General features: G+C 38.3%; 1 protein-coding gene across 1 annotated transcript in view; it reads right to left on the bottom strand.

Annotated features, from left to right (window-relative positions):
* The window catches only part of LOC117982034 (zinc finger and BTB domain-containing protein 17-like), a 216,961-nt gene that overhangs the window by 46,068 nt on the left and 146,515 nt on the right, over nucleotides 1-24,378 (bottom strand). The gene's annotated exons all lie outside the window — the stretch shown is intronic.

Raw genomic sequence — 24,378 nt, forward strand, 5'->3', positions numbered from 1 at the left:
TCAATTTGAAAAATTGACATTGACATTTGAACTTTGACCGGCACAGATAAGTAACTTATGTTAGAGCACTTGTGCACTGCGTTTAAATTTCAAACCATGAAGCCACAATGTCGGTTGAAATTAGAAATATCGTAGATTTTGGAGTATCGTTCAATTAATTCAATATTAATATTAGTATAGTAAGTAGGTAGGTACCCTATATCAATAAGGATATCAAAGTTATCATAAAAGGGATGATAACCCTTTTGAACCGTCGTCGTCGAGCACCTTACAATCCCCAATCTCTATTAACTACCTACTATTATAATAATAATTTAGATATCTATTTCTTAACGCCCGCATCAACCAAAAATCACTTGACCGATTGGGATAAAACTTTTGCAATTCGAATTTCGAAAACATATATATATATCCTTCATTTATAATATTATTATAGATTAGTACGTATAGATTAAATTGGTTTTATGTAAAGTGATAATTTTATCAGTAAGTAGGTAACTACTAACTAGGTACCTACCTATCTACATAGTTTTAGGTGGTTTTAGTACAATTTATTCTAGACTGATAGGTGAAATTTGATATTATGTACCTACCTTTAAATGTAGGTACCTACCTTCTTAATGAGCTTTTATTATTGTTACTACTGGGTAAGGTAACTTTCTGACGATGAAAGAATTATTATTAAAATCGGTTCAGTACCTACTTTCAGAGTTTATCAATTATTACCAACAAGCAAACAAATTTTTCCTCTTTGTAAGAAATCTATCTTCTTTTTCGGCACTTGGCATCTGGCGCTGATTGACACACTGATGAGCGACGACAAAAAATATATCAATTAAAACCTTTAAAACAGTGTTGTTCAGACGCGATAGGTAGGTATAGAGTGAACGTTTGTTTGAAAATCGCTCGTCAAGTACTACAGAGTTTACAATGTTGTGCCATTGTTCGCACTTCGTGGACACGAATTTAAATTAAAAAACTTTTCCCAAGCGCCCGCACCTCCCGCAACTCCACCTCTGTTACGAAACTTGTGACTATCGCATTGCGATTATATTGCACTTTATTCATCTACTATCCATCAGCCGAGATGCATTCACTGTTGGATACTAGATTTTTCGGTTGTTAAGGCTTTATTCATCTGTCCATTAGCTGTCATATTTTAACTGTTGCACACAAAGAATTTGCAAGTACTACTACGTAAAAAAATCTTTTCGAGACAGAGCAACAAAACAGGGCTTCCTTTTTTAAAAATAAAAATAGTGTGCAAACGAGCAGGCGGGTCACCTGTTGTTAAATGATTATATCGCCCTCATGAACTTTGCAGCAATAGCGCAATAGCGCAAATGACGTCTTTTTGACGTCAGCCGAAATAAAAATATACCTACCATCAGCTCGAAACTTCAGTCTAGTGATGACGTCACTAAAATGGCGGCCACGCGCAATTTGCGGGACTTATACCGCCTTCATGAACATTTGCCGCACCAGAGGAACCGTCAATGCGTTGCCGGCTTTTCAAGAATTCGACGAATGAATCAGCAACCGTGGTCTCCATGTTAATGGATCCAATGACCAAGCATTACACCCTTGGATGGGAAGGGGAGGCTCTCCAGCTCGAAGCGGGAAGACAAGGAAGGCTTTGCGCCTGGTTACGACTGGATTGTGGTCGCTAGGCAGGCGTATTCGGGGTAGAATACTACCACGAAGTAGATATACCTTCGAGATTATGCCATGCGGTACTAAACACAGCGACTGTGATGTGTGTTCAGTTGGCGCCCGACGCCTATTTGAAAAGTCGGTACCTAAGCCACCGGCTTGCGCAAATGTTGACACGACTCTATATTGCATGCCAGACACGACAGCTGCTTTTTGTGAAGTGGTCTGTGTATGGACGACTTTGCAAAGTTTGCAATCATCAAGTTTTTATTACTTGCTCTACTGTCAAACAATTTAAACGAACTAAAGAACACGTTTTTGAAGATTAAACGCAGATACTTTTCGAATTAAGAACGATTTTGAGTAGGTATAAATCTCAATTCGGACGAAATCCGTCTTAAAAACTTACAAGAGGCAAAATATTTCAAACTTGCGATATGTATTCAGTTAGCACTCGAGTCTATTGCATGCCAGACATGCCGGCTGTTTTTTGTGGAGTGCCCTGGTATGTGGTGACTTTTCGAGCCTCGAGTTTTTATTAGGTACTTGCTCTTAACTTAGGTACTAGGAGCCCAATGATTTTCAGCAAAGAGATTTGTATCAAATTAGCCGTCAATACAAAATAGTTTCTAGAAAAAAGAGATTGTATTTATTCTGTAGCCAACAATTTTCGGAACAACCTAGTACATACATTATTTTCACACTACAATTTGAAAGAAAAACTTCGCCTTTCAAGTAATACAGCGGCTTAATCACCGCGCTGTCTGCTGCGCCGCTCCATACAGCAATGATTGATAGCTCCATTCCAGCTCTGCATCCTACATTTGGAAGGAGAACATTTCTCATATTTTCGGCAATCTGCCAGCGCTTAGGTACGCTATAACTCTGGGGCACCTTTTGCCCCGACAGAGCTGTAGTTAGGAAAAGGGTTCGGAGGGGCTCCTACCGCTTAGTAGATTTTTTAATGTATTATGATTCCACTACTGAATACCAAATGTTAAGTGATATGCAGTAGCTTGTCCAGGCGCGAAACCTTAAAAGTTTTCTAAATAAAAGTAGTGTCTAGTTTATCTTGCTAAACTTGAAATACGTAGGAAAAGTACTGAGAATAACATAACTCTCAGCAATAAAACATAGAATAATTATTTGTATATTACGTTGCTGGTCAGTCTTTCTTTAGCTTAAAAGTACGACTATATCAATTCAAATTGTATCAATAATTAATTAATTACTAAGGTAGGTACCAACTACTCCTAAGGTCTTAAATTAAATCTTATTCCTACTTGTTTTAAACCAGAAGTTTTGAATAGGGCTAAATTCCCATTTATCCCCCTCCTAGCTACGGCCCACCCCAAGCTCATATTAGCGCAATCATTTATAATAAAAGATGGCAAGCAATTACTCGATCCTAATTTTCCCGCAAAAAAAACCCGTATCCCGCATTAATTAATATTGACGGCCCTCAGTTTGATTAAGTCCTGGAGGTAATAAAAAATCGGTCCAAGGTGTCAACAAAAACCGTCCGTCGGCACCGCAAACGAATTGATTCAACGCAATCAATTTTTTCGCCCTTTCCCTAGAATGTAGGGTTGCCAACGTGGTAAAATTCGTGTCGACCAATTTACTTAATATGTATTTTATTGCATTGTATCATATTTCCTAACCTATCTATTCTTTACACTTAAAAGAAACAGACTTGAAGACCAAAGTTTTGAAACAGTGGATGTTCGTAATGATGATATATTATTATATTTTTAGGAAAAGGGAATAGTAGTCCTTCAACATGGCTTATATTCTTATTAAAAAAATGGATCCGAGACATGGTCGCTAACTATGGGCTCCATAAGAAAGCTTAGGGTCACTCAGCGGGCGATGGAGGGAGGTATGCTTGGAGTTTCTCTACGTGATCAAATGAGCAGATTTGTTGGAGAACCAGAGTAACCGACTCAGCGGGTTCGGAAGCTGAAGTAGCAATAGGCAAGGCACATAGTTCGAAAAACCGACAGATGTTGGGGTCCCATGGTGCTGGAATTGTGACTTCGCTCCGGAAAGCGAAAAAATCAATGATATTTTTTTGTCAATCCTACTTGAACATGAGTTCTGTTCATTCACTTGGCTCTGATTAAATTGGTCAATCATTCGGTCTCACTGTTCAGTTAACTAGAAAATTGGTAATTAGATGGTTAAAGGTGATAAAAATCTTTTACATTCCACATCTCGCTCGTGGGTGTTCAAGGAGAACAGTAAAGCCGCTTCCACACCAATAAAAATTGTGTCACTGTTCAGTGTTGAATGCTATATCATCTCAAACTATCGCTCGTCGCTCGAGAAGGGGTTTGGCCATAGTCCACCACGCTGGGAAAGTGCGGCGTACCTACCTACAGGTTTCCTCAAGATACTTTCCTTCACCGTGGCAAGTGATATTTCATAACTCCGAAAAGTTAGAGGCGTGTGTTCGGGGTCGAACCCTTGAATAGGAGGTCGCCGTCTGGATGGATATTGAACGGAAAAGTTTAAGACACAGATGACTAAATTGTTGCCGAGTACTAGGCCTTCTCACTCTGAGAGGCAACCCGTGCTCTATAGTGAGCCAGCGATGAGTTGATTATGACTATAGGCCGGGTACTTGTTTTATCACGCTAAAGAAAACGCGGGCAAAAATTATATTTATGTATAATTCATTATTAAATGATGTATAGTTGAGTGAATATAAACTAGAGCCCTTGATGCTTAAAATTGCAATACTATCCCGTATTCGTAATAAAAATCCTTTACTGTCACCGTATAGCAACTTTTACGACTGACAGTATCAGAAAGCAATAAAGATCTCTATCCTTCTAAACGGGTCGTCTGCTTGAATTGTAAATAATGGTGCTTATTTTCAAATCAATGGTTTCCTAGAGCAGTTCGCGAACGAAAGTTATTATCTATTAAATGTTTTTAGATCGCTCATGGAGAAAATAAATATGTTTTGTTATTACTTAGGTAGATATAGTCCTACTCAGTGATTATTTTATTGGCATCAAATTATTATCAACGAGTTCCAATATCATTCAAATGAAACTAGCTACAAGCAAACATGTTGTTATTTTAACAGTAAGTAATATCATTTTGTTTTAAAGTCGCAGGCAATTTCCCATCCCGCAGTCATGGTGCAGTCCCTTAGGGGGAGATCTACAGAGCGCACTCTGACTTTGCTCAGACTTGCTGGCATAAATCTGTCTCATTTTAATAGTGACTTAGTCTAAAGCAAAGTCAAAGCACGCTCTATAGATTTCAGCCATAGAATTAATGTTGAACATACTCGTAGCACATTCGTAGCAAGCGTAGAGAACTTCTAGATAATTATATGTATACGAGAAAGTACTTGGCGTCAGTTAAAAAAGCCTGGATGATAGAAAAAGGATTTGTTTGTGCATGGGTTTGTGGTTTGTCAACCTTTGGTTGACTGACGAAGCGCAGCGGGACGGATACTCTCGTCGTCTTTAGGACAAGGATTGGAGAATCCCTATTTACGCCATATATAAACACTAGCAGTTGCCCGCGACTTCGTCCGCGTAAAATTTCTGGTTTTTCATGAGATCGGAAATTTTCCCGCTACAAAAGGCCTCACTTACCTACTCACTCGCAGTCTCACCTTAAGGCAAGGAACCCAGAATACCCAAATGCCAATTTTCATATCTCTAACTTCAAAAACGTAGGATTTTCATATAACTTTTCAACCTCCATTTCCCCCACCATAGGGGGGATTTTCGTGAGATCCTTTCTTATTTACAATAAGTAAATCTAATTTTAAGTTTGGATAAAAAATGGATCTTCAGGAATACCTGGCTATACCTAGTAGAAACATACATGTTTTCGAGAAAAGGATTTGTATTTACTCGGTAGCTACATTGTACTGTACGGCAACTTCGCCTACCCGCATACTTAAGGTGGAAGAAAGAGGCCACCGCAGTGTTTAAGTTTGATCGAACTCGCCTCCTGTGACGTTGTAAATTTTGAACTACTAACTAGTGTCTCGCTTTTAATAAAAAAAATCTATTTTGTTCAAAGTATGTTGGTGCCACCTAGCATCAAGGTGCAGAACTACGCGTGGGTCGATGTTCAGAGTTCATTCGAGCCACAATAGATGGCGTTTGCTTCGTTGTCAATTGTCGTAAAAATAAAACAAAATAATTAAATAAAACCATAATATCATTTGTTTATTGTTAAGTCATTAACAAAACGGTTCTTATAATATATCCTTAGGTTCCGCAAATATTCAAAAATGAATTGGCTTTATGATCAAACTAAATGAGAGCGGCCACACTCGGGTTGCGTCTGGCAACACCGATTGGTGAGATTTAGAATTTTTCTGGAGTCAACATGTGAAGACGAATTTTTTCGTTCCAGGAAAATCTCACTCTTTTTCGCCCATGGCTTCGCCTGGGAAAATACAATAGTTATAAATTTAGTCATCCTAACGTATTTCAATGTTTCATCAATTATGGTGAGTGAAAAATCAAGTAATGTGGATTCGACAAAATGGCGGTTTGGTTAGAGAAAATCCTAATTTCATGATTTCCCTTTCAGTTCCAGTTACTTTACCTTCCCAAATAAATGAGGATAATGGGTTGTGGGTGGACTCCTGAAAACCATTGGTGGCCAGGAGTTCAATAGGTGAGTTGTGTTTGATCGGGAAAATTCCACGTGTCGAAATTTTCACACAGCACAAATTATAATCTTGTTTTCTTTGTTACAGGGTTTCCGTTTGCGTTTCCGTTTTTAGTTTTCGGTTTTCGTATTTCGCTTTCGTTTTCCGTATTTATTTCTTTTGCACATTCACGTTGGCAACTTAATTCTATGGATAAGACTTGGTGAAAATCTTTGTAATGAAACATTACGGTTGTGAAGAATCAAGTTAAATCGAGTTTTGGGAGCTTGGCCGATGCCGTCCAGCTACCTTGCAGTCTTCGCACCTACAAGTAAGCAAATGTTTGTATCCTGGAACAGTTTAGTGAACCTTCTTCGTGTATGTGTACAGTAAGAACCCTGTCTTTACTACTGAGCTTTTATTTTGAAACAATTTTATGAATTTTACTGTGTCATTGTCTATTCCATGCCAATGGCATCTTAAATTTAAAACATAGATTTTATGTACTATCTACCTAAGGCATTCTAATGTATCTAAATTAAGTCTTGGCATTAAGCTAGAATAACTAAGCATTATTAGCCATCATTATGTATTAAGCGACCCCGGTAAAAGTTACATTAAAAACAATTTTGCCTAACATCTAGCAAATTTCATTTATAACACCTCATATACATTACAAGGGAGTCGACGGCTAGCTTCTATTCTTTACTAGGTAGATAGATCAAGTAAGTAAAATTATTTTTTTTTTCCTCTAATCTTTGTAAGGTGGTAGATTATTCCGTATCCGGGTATATTTCTATTCCGCCCAATTTACCACCCTTACTAATGGCGCCCGAACGTTTTTTTATATAGTTATTTCAGTATATTTTGAGAAATTTTGTGAATTTTATGAAATGTACTCCGCTGATTGTACAATTTTCTAAGTAGTGACACATTGCAAAGAGCACTAAGCTGTTTTTTATGGTTAACTAACTAAATAATAACTAATAGTTAGAAATTTTGTTTGATAGTTTAAGTAATTTTCTGAGTATAGTCCAACATTTGTTTTTTCTTACTTAATTAACACTTTATAAATGGTGCTTATGCCGTTTAATTATGTTATCGACTTACCTTGGAGGTGTATAAGTGAATGTTTGCCTTCAGTTTAGTAATAAACATTGCTTAACTGAGTTGTTGTTGGGTATTGCTTTCAATAGTAAGTACATCTTATGTTTGAAATTTCCGGTAACTTAGTATAATTAAAGTTTTGAAACGCTATGTGCCGTTAACTAGTTACACACATACATTTATAAATACTAAGAGTTACAACTTGTGAAACTAAATATATAAACTATATTCAGAGATTACATTAAGTTCAAGTATGAAGTTATGAACAATTTTTTTTCAGTGACTTGATACTTCATTATTTTGTTGAAATTTTGTTTAGAGCTGTGTTAAGGTTATGATAAAAGCTACTTCACACACAAAACATGTTAAGTTTAATTGAATGCTGGTAGTTTAAAGTGACATTTAGAAACAGATTTTGTTGTATTTTAGGTTATGTGTTAAAAGTGTAAAGTAACAGTCATCAAACCATTGCACAATCTCTTTGTTTTTTTAAAGATAATATGCTATTCAGAGTTCATTGCAACTTTGTTGCCTGTTTACTTTTGTAATTGTAAAGGTTGTAACACACTGTGTACTCATAAAGGTGATACTGCACCTTACAATCATTTATTCAATTTTGGGAAGTTTTATTTTGTTATATTTTGTTTACTATAGTAATAATATGTGCTTGTATTATTAACGATATTTTGGAATAGGAACATAATTGATAAAATAGGTTAGGATAGACTTAAGAATATTGTTTTTGTTGTGTATTTTGCTTGTGTATATTTAATAGTTTAAATAACTTCTTTTGTGTTTGTGTTTAACCAATTTGTATAAGGCTAAACATAGACAGTTACACAAGCTCGATATTTTGTTAAATGTGTTTTGACTTAACACAATGGAACAGACTTTTGCCCAGTTTCATTCACTTTTGAAGGACGAATTGTGTTATGAGGTATCCATTCGTTCCGAAACTCCAGCACCTACAGTGCTAGGTTTAAAGAAACAGTTAAAACAATTAATTCAGGAAATTCCTTCTGAATCAATTTTAGAGACGGATTTCACTTCTGAAAGTGAGTTAGGGGTTATTACTAAAAAACTTCAAGACTTAGAAGATTTATTAAAAAAGTGTTCTGACACTAAAGATAGACATGCCCTCTGTAGGTCTAAAGCTTTAGCTTCACATTTGTACTTTAGAATTTTGAGAATACAGTGTTCCGAACTCAGCTTAATAAGTAGGAAGAGTGAATTACATACAAAGTTGCAGAGTTTGATTTCCAGATTAGATGCTGACAATGAGTCGTCTCACGACGAATCACTGGATTCCGAGAGTACCGCCGTTGACTGCACTGGTGATAAAAATGTTGCCAAGTGGAAGTTAAATTTCAACGGACAGGGTGATCCGCGCAGTTTCATCGAACGCGTTGAGGAATATAAAAGATCTTATGGCGTTTCAGATGGAAAAATTATTTGTTTCTGCATTTCATCTTTTTACAGGCCGAGCATTGTTATGGTACAGAGGCAACAAATGTCAAATTTCGTCTTGGTCAGAATTGAAAACTTTATTTTTAGAGGAATTTGATGCAGTAGATTATGACTACAGGTTGCTAGGTGAAATTCGAGCAAGAACACAAGGCTCTGAAGAACCTGTGTCTATCTATTTCGCTGTAATGTTTGGCATGTTTTCAAGGTTGTCAACACCACTTTCCGAAGAACAAAAGTTACAAATTTTATTACATAATATTCGCCCTTTTTACTCAGAACAATTAGCTCTTGTTGACATTAAGTCTGTCGCAATGTTGAAGGAAAAGTGTCGCAAACTAGAGGCTGCGAGGCAGCGTTCCGCCTTATTTTCTGAGCCTACTAACAGTAAGGCAACTTTAAGTTCAGAGTTTGCTTACAAACAAGTGACAAAACAGATAAACACACTTTCAGTCACACCTGCACCTAAGGTTGATACAAGTAAAGGCACTGATTTTTCGAAAACAAATAAACAACTATGTTACAAGTGCGGCAAGGGTAACCATTCCTTTAAATTTTGCAGGACAGTTCCGAAATTTATTAGATGTTTTTCGTGTGGACGTCAGAACTTTACAGTAAAGACATGTCCAAGTTGTAGTAAAAAGGCGATTAGTAAACCCGCTCCGGACAAAAATTCAAAAAACTAATTAGTAAGAACTGTGCAGAGACACAAGTAAAGAACTTGGTCATTAACAACAAAACATCCCTTTTACCTGACACAGTTCTGTATTCAGTGGATAAACGAGACTTTAGGCCATATTTAAAGGGTTTTGTTGACGGTTTTGAGATTACAGGTTTACTAGATTCCGGTGCTTGCGCGTCAATTTTGGGTAACCAGGCGCACAAGGTTTTTTTGAGATTCGGTTATAAATTGCATAGCAGTATTGATACCACATTTTCAGTGGCAAATGGAGACAAACTTGATTGCATGGGTTATATGTTTATTCCGATTACTTATAATTCCGTAACTCACATAATAAAATTTTTTGTAGTACCCTCTATAATAGCGGATGTTATTTTTGGCTGTGACTTTTGGAAAACATTTCAGTTAGCCCCTGGCATTTTGATAATTTAGAATTAATTAAGGCACCTTCTCAATTTTACAATATTTGTGCGATTGATAATAAACAAATTCATACCATCACTTCTTTTGAAAACTTATCATCTCAACAGAAAGAATTAGCCCAGTCTGTAGTAAATAAATTTTTAGATATTTCTTCAGAGAAAATTGGATTGGGTAGAACAAAATTAATTGAACATGTTATTGACACCGGTGATGCCTTGCCAATAAAAATAAAACAATATCCACTTTCTCCCGAAAAGAAGGAAGCTTTAAGTAAAGAGTTAGATAGGATGCTGGAAATGGACGTAGTTACTCCGAGTGAAAGCCCTTGGAATAACCCAGCAATTTTAGTGAAAAAGGCAAATGGAGACTGGAGATTTTGCCTAGATTGCAGGAAATTAAATTCAGTGACAAAGGGGGATTCATACTCAATACCGTACATTCCACAAATTCTAGATAGCTTGAAAGAGGCAAGGTTTTTATCATCGATTGATTTAAGTTCAAGTTTCTGGCAAATTCCGTTAGCTAACGACTCTCAGGAAAAAACCAGTTTTACAGTTCCTGGTAGAGGGTTATTCAAATTTAAAGTCATGCCGTTTGGCCTATGCGGTGCACCAGCACGACAGCAGAGGTTAATGGACCAGTTATTTAATCAAAATTTTTGTAGTGATATTGAAAATGGAATAGTATTTTGTTATATAGATGATATTGTTATTTGTTCTGCTGATTTTGAAACCCATTTAATTTTATTAAACAGAGTTCTGGATAAACTAAAAATGGCTCAACTATCCATAAATTTTGATAAATGTAATTTTTTTCGAAACTCTTTGAAATATTTAGGGTATATAGTGGATGAATTTGGTTTACGCACAGATCCTGGAAAAGTTGCCGCAGTTTTGAACTTTCCGACCCCAAAAACTGCACAGGAGGTAAAGATTTTCCTAGGCACTTGTTCTTGGTACAGGCGCTTTATCAGAAATTTTTCAACCATCGCTGCACCACTCAATAGACTAACGAGTAAAGGAAAGAACGCACCTAAATTTGAGTGGAGCGAACAGGCAGAGGTAGCATTTAATACATTGAAGAATGCGTTGGTAACCGCACCTGTTCTTGCGGTACCGAATTTTGAAAAACCATTCAAAATACATTGTGATGCTTCTGCATATGGTGTTGGCGGTATGCTAACGCAAGAAACCGATGGTTGCGATCATCCCATTGCGTATGTCAGTAGGAGCCTAAATAAAAACGAAAGGAATTACAGCGCGACGGAACGCGAGGCTCTAGCTGTGATTTTTGCAGTGGAGAAATTTCAGGCTTATTTTGGTTCCAAGCCAGTCACAATTATCACAGACCATGCATCCCTAAAGTGGTTCTTAAATTTAGAAAATCCCTCAGGACGACTCGCCAGATGGGGTTGTAGATTATCACAGTATAATTTTGTTATCGAACATAGGAAGGGTTGTGATAATGTAGTTCCGGATACCTTGTCGAGACTCATACACGTAGATGTAGTTGGTGATCGTAATGATAACTCTAGTCAACAAGTTTTGGTAGATGACTGGTATGACAAAACATTTAATGGCTGTAAAATCAATCCAGCAAATTTTCCGAATTTTTGTATTTTGAACGATAAACTATATCGTTACAGTAAATGTAAATACCAGCTTCTCAGTGAGTTCGACTGGAAAGAGGTAGTCCACAAGAACGACATCCTTAGAATTATGCAACAAAACCATGCAGATGCAACTGCAGGTCATTTTGGTGTGTTCAAAACTCATCGCAGATTATCCCTCAGATATTTTTGGCGTGGTATGTATAAGGACGTGGTTGAGTACGTTAAGAATTGTGATACTTGCTCTGCGTATAAACACACGACATCAGCCACTCCAGGTCTGCTAGGGAAGCCTAAAGTCTGCGAGAGACCTTTTCAGGTCATTTCGGCTGATTTAGTCGGACCTTTGCCTAGGTCTAAATCAGGATTTACATTTCTTTTTGTGGTGACGTGTTGTTTTTCGAAATATACAATGTTGTTTCCGTTACGGCGTGCCACAGGTGCCGCTGTTGTTAAAGCGCTAGAGAATTTTGTATTTTTGAACCATAGTGTTCCAGAGACTGTGATTGTGGACAATGGGTCCCAATTTACAGGATCTGAATTCCGTAATCTCATTAAGCGTTATAATATTCCGAAATTACACTACACACCACTGTACACTCCGCAAGTTAACCTTGTTGAGAGGTACAATAAGGTTGTTATGACTGCTGTAGCCGCTTTTGTGAAAGATAACCACAGGTCCTGGGACGAAAACCTGTACAAGGTCCAGTTCGCCATAAACAGTGCGGTTAATGAATCCACTGGATTCTCCCCGTTCTTCCTTGTCCACGCTAGAGAACCGGTCTTAAATGGTTCCTTCTATAAGGACACGGATAAGGAGTACGAGGCCGGAATTCCAAGGGAGGAATACGCAGGAAAGTTTGGATCTTTGGAGGACATATTTGGTCAGGTTAGGAGAAATTTGTTTCAGGCTCATGCAGAGTATGCAACGCATTACAACTTAAGGCGTAGGTCTGCAAGCTATTCTGTTGGGGATATAGTGTGGAAAAAGACCTATCCACAAAGCGACGCTACAAATTTTTTCGCAGCTAAGCTGGCACCTAAGTATGAAAAGTGCAGGGTTGTCAAGGTTTTGTCACCTTTGGTTTATGAACTAGTTAGAGTAGCTGACAACCACCCAATAGGCACTTGGCATATTAAGGATATTAAGAAGTAGATATTTGCCATTACTTAGTTTGGTCTAAACTGTTTGAATATTTAAGTTATCAATATTCAATTAGGAATTTGTATGAGTGTAGTGATGTTCTGAATTAACAGTTACATTACCATGGTTCAGTTAAGGATGAATGTAGTGGATGTATGTAGGGATGAATATGTGATGATTGGAATGCTTGTGGTAGACCAACCGGTAGAGAAAGTAAAAATGCAAATATCGTACTTTGGGGATAACGAAAAGGGGGGGTTTTGTGTTTTGTTTTCGTTTTCCTTCTAGATAATGGATCATTTCTGTTATTTTTCCGATTCTGTTCCGAGATCTATTTTCTAGGAGAGTTATTTCGTTTTTTTTTCTCATATTCCGATTTTGATTCGGTTTTATTTTTCCAAATGGGATAGAGAACGGTTGCCATATCAGATGGACCCGTTCACAACCAGTTTTTCCGTATTTGTTGAGTAACAAATATTAAGATGGTAGTTTAAAAGAGTGAACCACCGTAGGCCTAGACGCATTCTATCAGTCAGCTGAAGAATGATGCCAAGATGTTTCCACTCAAGTGTCTTAGACACCATGAAGTTTTTTTGTATATATTCTTTTTAGAAGTTAGGGTTGTGTAGTTAAGTATAATGTATAAAACCTCACACTGTTTTCAGTATATTTATTTTGTTAGACAATTTTCCTTGTTAGTAGTAGATGTGCGTTCACGCGTAACTTCTGTGTTTTTTTGTTTGTTTCAGGCAAATTGTTAGTAGTTGTTGGATGACGCTGAGGGCAGCGTGGTTCAACCTGTTGAACCTTTTCGTAGGAGGGGAAGTATTGTGACGTTGTAAATTTTGAACTACTAACTAGTGTCTCGCTTTTAATAAAAAAAATCTATTTTGTTCAAAGTATGTTGGTGCCACCTAGCATCAAGGTGCAGAACTACGCGTGGGTCGATGTTCAGAGTTCATTCGAGCCACAATAGATGGCGTTTGCTTCGTTGTCAATTGTCGTAAAAATAAAACAAAATAATTAAATAAAACCATAATATCATTTGTTTATTGTTAAGTCATTAACAAAACGGTTCTTATAATATATCCTTAGGTTCCGCAAATATTCAAAAATGAATTGGCTTTATGATCAAACTAAATGAGAGCGGCCACACTCGGGTTGCGTCTGGCAACACCGATTGGTGAGATTTAGAATTTTTCTGGAGTCAACATGTGAAGACGAATTTTTTCGTTCCAGGAAAATCTCACTCTTTTTCGCCCATGGCTTCGCCTGGGAAAATACAATAGTTATAAATTTAGTCATCCTAACGTATTTCAATGTTTCATCAATTATGGTGAGTGAAAAATCAAGTAATGTGGATTCGACAAAATGGCGGTTTGGTTAGAGAAAATCCTAATTTCATGATTTCCCTTTCAGTTCCAGTTACTTTACCTTCCCAAATAAATGAGGATAATGGGTTGTGGGTGGACTCCTGAAAACCATTGGTGGCCAGGAGTTCAATAGGTGAGTTGTGTTTGATCGGGAAAATTCCACGTGTCGAAATTTTCACACAGCACAAATTATAATCTTGTTTTCTTTGTTACAGGGTTTCCGTTTGCGTTTCCGTTTTTAGTTTTCGGTTTTCGTATTTCGCTTTCGTTTTCCGTATTTATTTCTTTTGCACATTCACGTTGGCAACTTAATTCTATGGATAAGACTTGGTGAAAATCTTTGTAATGAAACATTACGGTTGTGAAGAATCAAGTTAAATCGAGTTTTGGGAGCTTGGCCGATGCCGTCCAGCTACCTTGCAGTCTTCGCACCTACAAGTAAGCAAATGTTTGTATCCTGGAACAGTTTAGTGAACCTTCTTCGTGTATGTGTACAGTAAGAACCCTGTCTTTACTACTGAGCTTTTATTTTGAAACAATTTTATGAATTTTACTGTGTCATTGTCTATTCCATGCCAATGGCATCTTAAATTTAAAACATAGATTTTATGTACTATCTACCTAAGGCATTCTAATGTATCTAAATTAAGTCTTGGCATTAAGCTAGAATAACTAAGCATTATTAGCCATCATTATGTATTAAGCGACCCCGGTAAAAGTTACATTAAAAACAATTTTGCCTAACATCTAGCAAATTTCATTTATAACACCTCATATACATTACAAGGGAGTCGACGGCTAGCTTCTATTCTTTACTAGGTAGATAGATCAAGTAAGTAAAATTATTTTTTTTTTCCTCTAATCTTTGTAAGGTGGTAGATTATTCCGTATCCGGGTATATTTCTATTCCGCCCAATTTACCACCCTTACACTCCAACATGGAACACTGAGCCAATGTATTTAGTTTGTTTACTTTTTACAAACTGGTAGGTAGTTAGGTAGGTGCCTGTAATATCTATCGTAGAGGTAAGTAGTAGGTACCTATCGATGTTTTCCTTCGACGTTAAAGCAAGTGATATTGTTTAGAACGCACATAACGCACAATGTATTAATGTAATGTAATTGTAAAATAACTAAATGTACAAAATTTCATCAAAATCGATTAAAAACTGTTGATCCGTGAAAAGCTAGCAGACAGACAGACAGACACACTTTCGCATTTAGTATGGATGGACAGGAGAGCATGTGCCACTTATGATAAGTCAAGACTTGCTCATAAAGTGGCTTTTTCATTGCTATTATTCACAAGTGATTTATAGAGATTTTATTGGTTGAGTTTCTTTGTTCTTAAAAAATCGATACAATAAAGATCGTGTCCAGTAGTATAAATACATTTTTAGTTTCATTTTTTTCACAAGTGTGTTGAAAAACGTCGTATGATACACAATGTGTATTTATGATTACCGACTCTCACCTAACGACGCGGCTTTCAATGGCGCCTCAACGGTAAACACCAACATTAAACACTTGTACCATAATGTACTATTATTTATAGTGTTAGAGTACCTACTTTGTAAGTTCCTGGAGTATCCAAGTAGAAAGCCATTGAATGAAATGTAAACAAGGCGACATTTGCTTCCACTCTATAGAGATTCCAATATACAAACATCATTATAGGCAGCTTTGAAGTTTAACGTTTTGCTTCGGAAAGAAACATTTTTATTTTATGACTAAGTAATTATGTTATGATGTATCAAAGACCTAGTATTTTTCAAGCAATAATATTCAAATGAAAAGGTAAGTACATAACCCAAACCTTCAGCACATTGAAGTAAGGTTTGACGATCTTCCTGACGCAGGGGTGAGCACTGTGGTGTTATAAGTACGAGGTAAAGGGTTCGATTCCCGGCTGAGTCATGTTGGTAATTTATAATTTCTAAATTGTCTCTGGTCTGGTCTGGTGGGAGGCTTCGGCTGTGGCTCGTTACCACCCTACCGGCAAAGTCGTGCCGCCAAGCGATTTTCTGTTCTGGTACGATGCCATGTAGAAACCAATAAGGGATATGCCATATTATTATCCCTTATAGAAAGTTTTATTAAGGCCATATCTGATATGACCTTAATAAAAATTCCACACCCCTCCCAAGGAAGCCCGTTTCCATATTTTTAGACTGCATTATCGCTTACTTACCATCAGGTGAGTCATCGCATCGCATCGCAGTCAATGCCTAACTTGAAATCGATAAAAAAAGATGGACAAGGGTATAACATTGTCGTACGAACCATGCCCCTTGGAAGTTGGCACAGAAAACTTTTAGTGCAAATCTAAGTAAATAAAAGGAAAAGGTGACTGACTGACTGATATGAACGCACAACTCAAACTATCGGACGGATCGGGCTGTGGCATATAAATAGATATTATGATATAGACATCCGCTATTGAAGGAAGGATTGTTGAAAATTTAACCCCTAAGGAGTGAAATACGAAGTCGCAGGTATAAGCTAGTAAGTGTATAATGGCGCGGCACGATGGGCTGTGGAAATATCTGGTTCGTTGGGAAAGGCGTATGCCAGCAATTGCCAGTAGGAACAACTCTCAAGTAATTTCCGTCATATTATTAAAGCTGCCCCAATCAACCGCTGCTTCATCCCCAGCGCATATAAAAACAGGGGTGCATTTAACAATGCAAATAAATTTACTGCGCCCAAAGATAATACAGTTATTTATTAAAAAAGCAATCGGGACATTCGGAATTTCTTATTATTTATTTATTCTGTCCGTGCCAAATTCCCGGGTGCGACAATTTGGCGCGAATTTATGTAATTCATTTTCCATCGAAAAGTCACTGTTTGTGAGTCCCGCAAATTACTATTGTGCTGGAACCATGTCTCATTAACATTGAAATGACGTCCTGAAATAAAAATATACCATCAGCTCGAAACTTCAGTCTAGTGCTGACGTCACTAAAATGGTGGCCACGCGGATTAACAATTTGCAGGACTTATACATCCACGGAAATGGACACATACAAGTAGGTAGGCTGGAAGAGGTGTCCCATAGAAAATTACAGTTATTTTTGTACCGATTCGAAGTGCCTCGAGGGCCCTTCACTGGGCATACCAACGCTGCGTCTTCCGGTGCGAGGTCACCATTCCAGCACCTTAAGACCCCAACGTCTATCGATTTTACGCCACTTCAGCTTCGCAACCCGTTGAGCTATGTCGGTTAATATTATTAGTATGGATTAAGTAATTAAGTAGCACCAACTAAGTAATTGAGTATCAATTATGTATGAGTATGGACATTTATAGGTACTTGAAATCCTGTAAGAAGTTTGGCAATAGTTATAACCGGATATAAACGAAGTTTGCCACATTGTTTGGTACAGGGTGTTCGGTGAAGATACGAGTATAAGTTATAATGAGATCGGAATAAAAAATACCTTCAGGAGCATAAACAACGGCTGAATAACTCAATCCGTGAGAAACAATGGAGCGCGCGCTGATGGGGGAAGACTCATAAAAACGCCATTACAGCCGACGGCGCCCGTAACTGATCCCGGGGGAGCCCGTAAATGATGGGAAAAGACATAAATGAGCGGGGAAATACTAAATACTTGGGACAGGTGATTTGGGATTTGCAAAATAAACGATTTTTGCATAAGAGGCGCGTTATACGCGGCACATACGCCCGCGATCTTTACCTATACGATAGCGAAACGCTGCCGAAAGTAATGTAAATCGGCCTTTAGAATGACATTTCGGCTTTGTAGAGCGTTGTCTCTGTCACTCATACCTATATGACGTTATGTCGGTCGCAACGACATCGACAGGGACAACGCTCTACATATCTGCTATCTCATTCTAAAGGTCGATGTACATTACTTTTGGCCGCGTACTGTAGAATGAATCATGATACGAGTGAGAAACCTAACGCCACAAGGACTAAAGCGCCGGGCAAAGTGCGTCGCTTGCGCGTGTATCCGAGCAGGTTTTTTTGAGATTTGTTTATTTTTTAAGCAACCAAAAACCAAAGAAAAGGTGGATGGATTGCGTGAAAGAGGATATGCGTGAAAAAGAGGTGGATAATACGTTGACGAATGACAGGAATGAGTGGAAGAAGAAGACATGTTGTGCCGACCCCACGTAGCGTGGGATAAGGTAAGGAAGAAGAAGTTTATTTTTTAAGCAAGCAAGAAAAACGGACTATAACTCATGCAAAATCTCAAGTTTTATACTTACTGATTTGAGCTTCACGTACAGTCAGCAACATAGCTAGGTTTGCACCCGGACGGGACGAGACCCCGACGGTGGATTTGGACATAGTCGCTTGTACTGGTGGGTGCAAAGTGCAAACTTATACTGCGCGACAGGTTGAGAAACCCGCACGTCACCCGCGTACGCCCGCACCGGGTTAGCGCTGGGGCTGTGCGGGTGTATGACCTGCTGGGCGTGCCCTCTCCAATTGCCATTTCAACCTGTCGCATACTATAGCTTTGTTGCTGACTGTACATCCCGCATACCTATATCATACAGTCAGCCTTTTTATCCTCTCGGGAGGATTATTATTATGCATGGATAAGTAACCGCACTGTCACATCACAATTATATTAGTTCCCATCTCTACCCGCCACAATGGGTCGTCAGCAACAAGTCCCGCATAATAGGGCCGTCCTGGGCTCGCCTGGGATTTGTCCACATGACGTTACGATTGCCATTTCGACCTGTCGCAAACTATAGCTTTGTTGCTGACTGTACATCCCGCATACCTATATCATACAGTCAGCCTTTTTATCCTCTCGGGAGGATTATTATTATGCATGGATAAGTAACCGCTCTGTCACATCACAATTATATTAGTTCCCATCTCTACCCGCCACAATGGGTCGTCAGCAACAAGTCCCGCATAATAGGGCCGTCCTGGGCTCGCCTGGGATTTGTCCACATGACGTTACGATTGCCATTTCGACCTGTCGCAAACTATAGCTTTGTTGCTGACTGTACATCCCACATACCTATATCATACAGTCAGCCTTTTTATCCTCTCGGGAGGTTTATTATTATGCATGGATAAGTAACCGCTCTGTCACATCACAATTATATTAGTTCCCATCTCTACCCGCCACAATGGGTCGTCAGCAACAAGTCCCGCATAATAGGGCCGTCCCGGGCTCGCCTGGGATTTGTCCGCGTGACGTCTGCGAGAGGATTTACTGAAACAGGGTCGCGCCCATCGCTCAACGCTAATCCTGGCTTGCGGGTATATCGTGTATGGTAATTTAATTGTGTACATGTTGTATGTGATATAATTGTAAATACAGTGTAAACTCTAATAGCGAAATTGAACGGACCGGGTATTTTATTGCGTTATAAAGAGTTTTCGTTAAACCGAGAGTAAAAGAAAGAGTAAAATACAGATTTTAAGTTTTTGTGTGTGATGTACTGAATCCACGGTTTTCAGATTTATTCCTTTACTTCTACTATAAGATACTAACTACCTGCCCAATTTCATGATTCTAGATCAACGGGAAGTACCCTATAGATTTTCATGACAGACATGACAGACAGAGAGACAACGAAGTGATCCTATAAGGGTTCCTTTTTTCCTTTTGAGGTAGGTACGGAACCCTAATAATGGCGGAACCTGAGGAATTTCAGTCCACTCCTTGTCCGTAAAACTATTGAGGTTCACATAAAGGTATCATGTCCAAATGACTTATTAAAACGGTCCCCTAACTTTATAATATGATGTCACGTTGGGTAGTCGTACATTATACCATGTCGCCTCTAGGGCAGACCTCAGCCAGGCATGGTAAAGTGAATAGATAACAAGCTTCATGTATTATTTATATTTCATGGGACGCTATAACATTTTTCATGCTGTCACAACATTTTTGAATTGCCCTGTTTTTAGGCTTACTTCGAGAGCGTAAGTGCTCTGATTTTGTTCAAAATTGAACAATGAGACAGATATTTTACAGTGCGACAAGGCTATCTTGGCGCGTGGTGAAAATAAGAACTAACGTTGCCGTCAAGTGTCCCCTTTGTTTTTGATTGAATATTCTAAGCCTTTGTTCTCCAACAGCGCCCCCTTGTCAATGTCATTGAAGTGCCAAGTCTTGTCGCACTGTATGTACGTATGTACTCATCTGGTGATAGAAGAACAGATCAGCCTGGATGTCCAGCGCGGCAATGCAGCCAGCGCGGCAATGCAGCCAGTATATTCGGCACCATTCCACACGGGCATGATTTGTGTAGTAATTAGATAAGCCTAGCTTTAAGTTTTATTGTCATAATTTTAATAAATTTTAAGTATAGTACACGGCCGAAAATAATGTACATCGAAGCCTTTAGAATGACATTTCGGCTTTGTAGAGCGTTGTCTCATACCTATATGACGGTTTCTCGGTCACAACGACAGAGACAAATCCGGTATCTCCTTCTAAAGGTCAAAAAATAAATAATGTATATTACTTTCTGCCGCGTCCTGTACAGTGTAGGTACATATGGATTTGATGATATGTTTCATCGTCTTGTTTGTTTTTCCGTTTCGCTTTTTGTGAGTTAGGTAGGCAGGTACCTACACTACCAACCCAAAAGTCCGTTAAAAACTTCGTTTCAAAAACTTTATTCGCCCATTTTAGTATCTACCACAGTAGGTGTGACAAGGGTCTTTTGGCACTTGAATGACATTAGTCAAGGAGCGTCAGTTGTAGAACAAAGGCTTGACTATTCAAAAAAGAACAAAGGGGACACTTGACGGCAACGTTAGTTCTGGTTTTCGCCACGCGCCAAAAGAGCCTTGTCGCACTGTACATTAAGCATTGAGAGAGGTTTCTATATTTGTCCATTAAAGTTTAATATGGCATTAAAATTATTATAGGTGCTAAACTGTTGGCCAAGTATTCCAATAACTGAACGAAATTTCGAAGGTAATCAGAAGGATTCGTCCAATCTTAGCCGTGATCCTTTTATCGCTTATGAATATTTCAGGTGGTTTCAGGACTCTTAGCGCGAGTAGGTCGTAGATACATTTCGATTTTCGATAATTTTGATAGATTTCGTGTATTGAAGATTGAAATTAATACGTCAGCGTAAAATGCCCTGATTAAAAGTTGTATCGTCATCATCATCATTATCAATTTATCACCAGCAATAGAAGGCCGATGTCTTAACCGTTAGGCTACTCAACCATTCGTGCATACCTTAGTTGTTTAATAGCCGGCAGGAAATATTGTACATCGACCTTTAGAAAGAGATTTCGGCTTCGTACAGCGTTATCTCTGTTACTCATACCTATGTGACGTTTTATCGGTCTCATCAACAGAGACCAGAAGATCTCTTTCTAAAGGTCGATGCACAATATTTCTTGCCGGGTAGCTTCTATATCACCGATTTTTATTTTACTTGGAGAGTCAGCTATAGATGTTTGAGCGAACTCGAGTCTTAAAACAAACCACTTAGGTCCATTTCACTTTGACGTACAGTGCTTTGATACTCCAAGTATGTTAACGTCGTATTGTCGAGATGGCTTAACTCATACTAAGCCAATACTGCCGCAAGCTGAGGTCCTAATGATCGACTGCCTAAGCCGTCGATGTTGGTTCGAGTTATAAATATGTATCAGGTATTTGTGGAGAGGATATGCCTCCTGCAATGCTACAAATATGATTTCCCCGTAGAGCCAGCGTAGATTCTGAGATACCTATTGTTTTCATGTAAATCACCTATAGAGGCTTTACGAGAATCTACAGGGTGTAACTAGAACGCTGGCAAAAACTTAACATTATTGCTATACTACCTAAGCACAATCCAATAACAATAACCATTTTGCCTCATTTTGTAATTTTAGTATTTTTAAAACTCGAAATGTATAGCGTGCAACTAGGGTCAATGCTCCACCTACGACGCGGCATTGACTCCGAGTGGCCTACTTACGTAACGTTCGTTGACTTCTAGCGTCAGTTTTAGTTGCAATATATCGTAAACTTGTACAAAATTTGGAATTGTTTTTAGTGTCTTTTTTCGCGTTTTTCTGTAGTCAGGTCAAGATGGCAATCGGGGTATGCCTGTATGTTTTCCTTCACTGTTAAAGCAAGTGACATTTAATTACTAAAACGCACATAACTCCGAAAAGTTACGAGGTGCGTGCCCGGGATAGAACCCCAACATTCGCTTAGGAGGCGGACGTTCTAACTACTAGGCTATCACAGCTTCAACCCTAACGTTCAAATAATCTTTAAAAGAAACAAAAAGTAGTTTAATTTCCTGCGAACATAAAAGCCAGGCGTCCGGCTGTTAATAGAAGGATCCCGGCGGTTTGGATTCTGTCGAGTTTTTACTGCGTTCCAGTATAATTACTTTGAGTGTTTCGACTAAGGCTGCAAAGTTACGACTAGGGGTGTCCCAAACGGCTCACTGAAAGAGAGATATGAATACTTTCGCTCAGTTAGTTCTATCAATAGGTGGACAGACGACATAAAACGAGTCGTAAGGAGCCTCTAAATCCAGGCGGTGTAAGACCGCAGCAAATGGAAGACCGTAGGGTCCTAGTAAGTAAGTGACGGATTAAGTAGTAAGAGATCTACGACGACGACGAGTTATCATCATCGTCGCCATCATCATCAAACCATTGCCGGGTCTCTTCTCAGAATGAGGAGGGTTTGGCCATAGTCCACGTGCGGAGGAAAATGCGGATTGGCACACTTCACTAACTTTTGATAACATTATGGCCACATCCGCCACATACGTATTTCTTCCCAATAGTTATTTTCAACGTTAAAGCACGTGATATTTGACTGCTTAAAAACGCACGTATCTTCAAAAAGTTAGAGGTGTGTGCCCGGGATGGAACCACCGACCTCCCGAAAAAGAGGTCGACGTCTTAATCACTAAGTTATCACAGCTCACAGCGTCATTGATGTAGTTCATTTTTATCTTTCGTTCACAAACTGACCAAGTCTATGCTTTTGACCATTTGCAGTATTTTGTGGACAGACGAGGAGTCGTTAAAATTCTATGAAGTGTTGTTTCTTGTACTGTGGAAGTTTGTCTTCGGTATATAGTAAGAAATTTCACTGTGAATTATAATTAAACCCGCACTCGTTAAGAGTTCAAGTTTGAAAACGTACTTCAAGTTAATTACGTACTCTTCTCAACTGGTTTTAAATAATGTGATATAAGTATTAATTAATGGGAAGCGTCCTGTAAAGCGTCGAGTTTTATTCCTAAAAGAGGTTATTAAAATTACTTAGATGCAATTTAAAAAAAATTAGATTAGATTTTCATTTTCTTCAAAATCGTCAGTATGGTTTCTTATCTCTATCTCTCATAGTTTTACTTTTCACCAAAAGATCTACGGCGTAGAAGCTCTCGTAGCAACCGGTGAACTTGTTCCGTAGGGATTAAAGGAAACGTTTTAAATTGTTTTTTTTAAATTAAGGAGATGTTGTGTTTTGTTTTCTTAAAAGTCTGTGATGACAATCTTTCTTTATGCTAGATTATCACGGCCCATCTGTGTAATCGTTTTCAATAGAAGTTGGTACAGAGATAGCTTGCATCCCAGGAAAGGACATAGAAACTTTTGGTCCCGGAAAATTAAAGAGTTTCGACAGGATTCTTATGAACCCTAATCGACGTGGATGAAATCCCGGGGATTATCTATTTGGTACAAAGATTGCATCCTGGAGTTTTTTATCCCGGAAAATCAAAGAGATCCCATGAAGCTTTTAAAGAATTAAATCCACGCGGAAGAAGTCACGGGTATCTTCTAATAAATAATAGTTAAAACCGGGAAGGAAATAACATCATATTAAAAGACGTTAAGTATCAGCTCTAATCTATATGCAACTTTTATAACGAGGGAACTTTTTGCGTTGCCTTATCTGAATCACTCAGGTTGGGGGAAGGTGGATAAAGCATTTAGTTCGCTAATGAGTACTACAGAGCGCCTTACATCTCAAAGGCATCGGGGTAAGATATTTTATTTCTCCAGACAGATATCTATACTATACCATACTAAAAATATATTGGTTTAACATCATATCACTGTTGAATTTATTGACCGAGCGAAGCGAGGTATCTGAGTCTACTTTAGTGATATGGCACTTGTCCGTCTGTCCGTCTGTTAGTGAACTTCTGAGTTACTGAACTTAATTACTACTTTAAACCTTTAGCTGAATATTGCATAAAATATATAAAAGGCTTTATTTCAAGAGGGCTCTCATACGAAGTGGGTGGCTTCAAGTGGAGATTGAATTTGACGCTATAATATGTCAAAAACGGCTACAT

The sequence above is a fragment of the Maniola hyperantus genome, chromosome 5 (assembly GCF_902806685.2).
Source record: "Maniola hyperantus chromosome 5, iAphHyp1.2, whole genome shotgun sequence".
In the NCBI taxonomy this organism is placed as follows: domain Eukaryota; kingdom Metazoa; phylum Arthropoda; class Insecta; order Lepidoptera; family Nymphalidae; genus Maniola; species Maniola hyperantus.